The 4013-nt window shown below is 34.7% G+C and overlaps 1 long non-coding RNA gene across 1 annotated transcript; it reads right to left on the bottom strand.

Moving 5' to 3' along the window:
* Positions 1-1665: 1665 nt before the first annotated feature.
* LOC141664414 (uncharacterized) lies at positions 1666-2513 on the bottom strand. Its single transcript, XR_012552019.1, has 3 exons — positions 2420-2513; positions 2137-2238; positions 1666-1787 (listed from the first exon to the last, which is right to left on the bottom strand). It is a non-coding gene; the product is annotated as an uncharacterized LOC141664414 (long non-coding RNA).
* Between the last annotated feature and the right edge of the window lie 1500 nt (positions 2514-4013).

Here is a 4013-nt window from a genome sequence, read left to right as displayed (position 1 = left end):
AACTTGAACTTGGATTTCTTTGACATCAGTTTTTTACCTTAAAGTGATGTACATTATCTTTTTTGACATCAGCTTTTCTTAATTGAAAGTGATGTGTAAGAAGTTTATAGACCAAATTGTGTAAAGTTTTACATCACTAATTGTGTAATTGTTGTCTGAGAACGTCAACCAAAATAGTAAAATATATGATCTGAAATTTAAACTATTATATTCTCCAGAAACCAACTAAAGACATTCAGTCTAATGAAAATTGTTGAGTATGACAACACAACTCATACAAGCAACTATGTACAACAAATTCCTTTTAGCAATAATAACTACTATAAGCAGTTGAGAATAAGGAAATTTTGAATTACCCCTATGGAATCACTCATTGATTTCATTGAACATGTAGAAGCAGAACATGCAGAAGCAGAACAGGGTCGCACTGCAACTTTTTCAAGGAGCAGAGGATCTAGGAGGTGGTTGTGGGCTTTTGGATGATGAACAACATACATTGAGCTTGCCTAATGTTATCAAAAGCCAGGCACCGGATGTAAGCACTAGGATATGCCTTCTTGCATTCCGCGATTTCATGGAGGACTTGAGATGCGTCCGTGCAACCAAACATGGGAAGCTTCCACATTGTCCAGTACCTCCCATCGTAGTAGTTAGGAATTCTGCTATTCTCGCGATAAACATACCCCAGCTGTAGACAAAAATGTTCGGAACAAGAGATCAGTATTTCAACCCCTGCTTAACAAAAAACTTCAGACCACAGAGTATTGCTTCAAGCCATTGATTTATATAATGATTTTGTGCATGCAAGAGAGAAAAGAAACAGAAAGTTCATCTCCAGAGATGGCAATTTCAAGATTGAACAAAATTATTCATCAGTGCCACAATTTGGAATGCATTTATAGAAAATTTGATAACATCGGACACACATTGAATATTTTCTATATAAAAAATATGCAGTTTCTACCATTGGAGTCCAATTTCTATCACTATCAACTATCAAGAAACAATACACCTGCTAAACTGAAAGTTTACAACATAATTTAAATTATGATAAAGAGTGGATGCAAATAGCAAATTCTTATTATCAATTGGATTCCAAGTCTGTTTACACACAAACGAGAGCCAACTATAAGCAGTACAAAAGGTGGTAATATAAGCAGCTTAAAAAAAATTAAAAACAAAAATACAAGTTCCGATCAAAGTACCTTCATACAGTGAATTTTAGATCCATTCGAATCAGCTTTGGCGGGCTAGGTTTTAAGCCAACATAGGTGGATCCAGCCACCGGAGCCGAAAAGCTTGCAGCAGACGTAATTGATTTATTACCAAACTGATCTAGAGCACAACTGGAAACACAAAACTAGAGACTAGCACAAGATAAACAGATTAATAGATTTTTCAGATTATGTAGAGTGTGAAGATGCGACTGAATAATCATTTTTGGGTTTTGATATCATCAATTCATAATTTTCTCAGATTGGAAGGGCTGGGCTCGTCAAATGGATTTTGTGTTCCATGCTCAAAGTAGCTAAGATAAATTCACGTAACTTCCGGTAAGTAGCAAGTGCTACGTTACGCTAGTGAGCAGAAATCAAGGGCACCAGGAAACTATTAGGAAAAAAAGAAAAAAAATATTATTCTAAGGAAAAGTAAGAAAAATTCCAATGCTAACTAAAAATATTACTGCAAAACATAGACAAGATTATACACACCTGGACAAAGCTATACAGGCCCGGGATGGACATAGCATCTGCTCCGAGCAACTTTAGTCCAAAGTCAACATGAGGCTGCATGATTGGAAATTCAAGACAGTGCGAGAGAGATACGATAAGAAGCTTGTTTAAACATTTGTGAGGTCATTTACAATGACAAAGAAGAAGTGACATTAATATGTAGCATCTTTTCACTATATTCTTGTTTGATAAATTATGTATTTGGGAAAGTGCATCGTCAGATTCCTTCCAGAATGAGAGAATAACAAACACTAATGCAAGAACTTGCTATGAAGAAAAAGTTAAATACTAGTAGAAAGATTATAAAAAGGATTATACCCGTAGATAGCGTAAAAAGACTTTTTCATGTTGACATATAATTAAGCATAACGGTAAAATAAATATATTGTACAATACACCTCACCTTCTCCATAAGAGACACTAATATTTTTGCAAAACAAGGGAATGATGGAACCAGTGGCTTCAGGGTGATACGTGGAGAAGCAAATACCTGCAAGTCAACCACCTGAAACACTCTCAGGAATTAGAATTCACAATAATATGGGGAAGAAATGTGTGTGTGTGTATGAGAGAGAGAGAGAGATCATGTAAGTCAAAACAATACCATTTAATATATGTGTGTGTGGGTGTACTCTTGTGCTCTTCCCAGCTGGTAGTGGGATCTAAAAGAAATGAATTAAGACTACCTGAACAGTGGCTTTCAATCCATATGCCTTGGCTGCTACAAGAATGTTAGGGTTCCCTGCCCACTTCAGTGTTGGTTCCATAATCAATTCCTTCTCCTCAGTGCTATAAACTTTCATCCCTGGCATGGAATGGCTTTAATTAAAGTGCATGATAGAAACTTAAATATATTATGTATCAAGGAGTTAAAGGATGGAAAAGATGAAAGTCATTATGTATGCAGTACTGGTTGAACTGCTCATAGACAGACAGGAAGCAGTAACTAGGTCACTCTCATAAGAGTTTTTAGAACCGTAAAAAGTTATTTCAATGAATGCATGAGTATTTGGTAGATCATAATTAGTAATTAGCACATAAAACTCACGTAATTAGTATTTTTCAAGAAACTCATGAAAATGATATTCTGAGTTTCTTTTTTATCGTCTTCAAACTGCTGTGCTACTGAAGCATTTCTCTTGAGACATTTAGTGGTAAGGTATCAGAATCAACAAGTCCCTAACTAGAAAGAATCATATCAGCAAATCAATCAGTGGTCACATATTTCATATTGTGACTCGAACAGGTTACACTATTTCATGTACTCGGTCTTTCTTTAACAAAAGAAAACATACCTAAAGAGAACCCGTTCTTCGATGATTCTGTTAGTACAGCGTCAACAATCTGTTTGAGACGTATCAGCTTAGACCCTCGCATGACAGCATTGCAAGTTATCAGTACCTTTGGTTTACAATCACTTATTCTTTGGGCAACAGATTCAGCAGAGAATCCAGCAAAAACAACCTGGAAAAAATCAAACTTGCAATACTTCGATAAATGCTTGTTCAAAGACATCACAGATTGTAAGCACCAGAAGTCTAGTAACAAAGGAAAGGGGTCTTTTTATCATACCGAGTGGACTGCACCGATTCGAGATACTAAAATAGTTAAGATAATAAAATGCCAGAACTAAATGCATAACATAAAGATAAAAAGTTAAATTTTCATGAAAATAGAATCTTAGCTTACACAGGCAAAGAACATGCAAAGAGAAGACAAATGAAACAATCAGGAACTTACCAAATGCCTTCTATAACTTTACCCAAAAAAGTCATTGACAACTGCCTTGCCATTCCTTGACTCAAGTCATAGACGTTCAAGCATACCTTGTGACCTTCCTGAAACCAATAAGCAACTATAAGTAAATGCTGAACATGTACAAATTAGTGACAACAATTTGTTAACAAAAACATACAGGGAAATTCATACAATTAGATATCCAACACGGTTCTCCTTGACATAATTAGCTATATACCATTGATATAAAAAAATACTAGTAAACTATTAGTTATTTTTTTAAAAAAACATATATACTGGAATTAGCTACCAACATGCTCATTATCACAAGAAAGAATTGAATACCATGTAATCAGTAGACATGAAAGGATCGTTAACTTTACACAATTTACAAAAATTAAAAAAACAAACAAAAATACACATGAACCACCAAAAACACCCAAATTACCTAAAGTTTTAAATCTTTTTCTCAGATTAGGTCCTGTATACAACAAGAAGAAAAGTATAAGCAACAAGTTTAGACACTAAATTAATAAAAAAAAT

This window comes from Apium graveolens, chromosome 6 (genome assembly GCF_009905375.1).
Source record: "Apium graveolens cultivar Ventura chromosome 6, ASM990537v1, whole genome shotgun sequence".
In the NCBI taxonomy this organism is placed as follows: domain Eukaryota; kingdom Viridiplantae; phylum Streptophyta; class Magnoliopsida; order Apiales; family Apiaceae; genus Apium; species Apium graveolens.
This window is presented reverse-complemented; position numbering and strand designations above follow the sequence as displayed.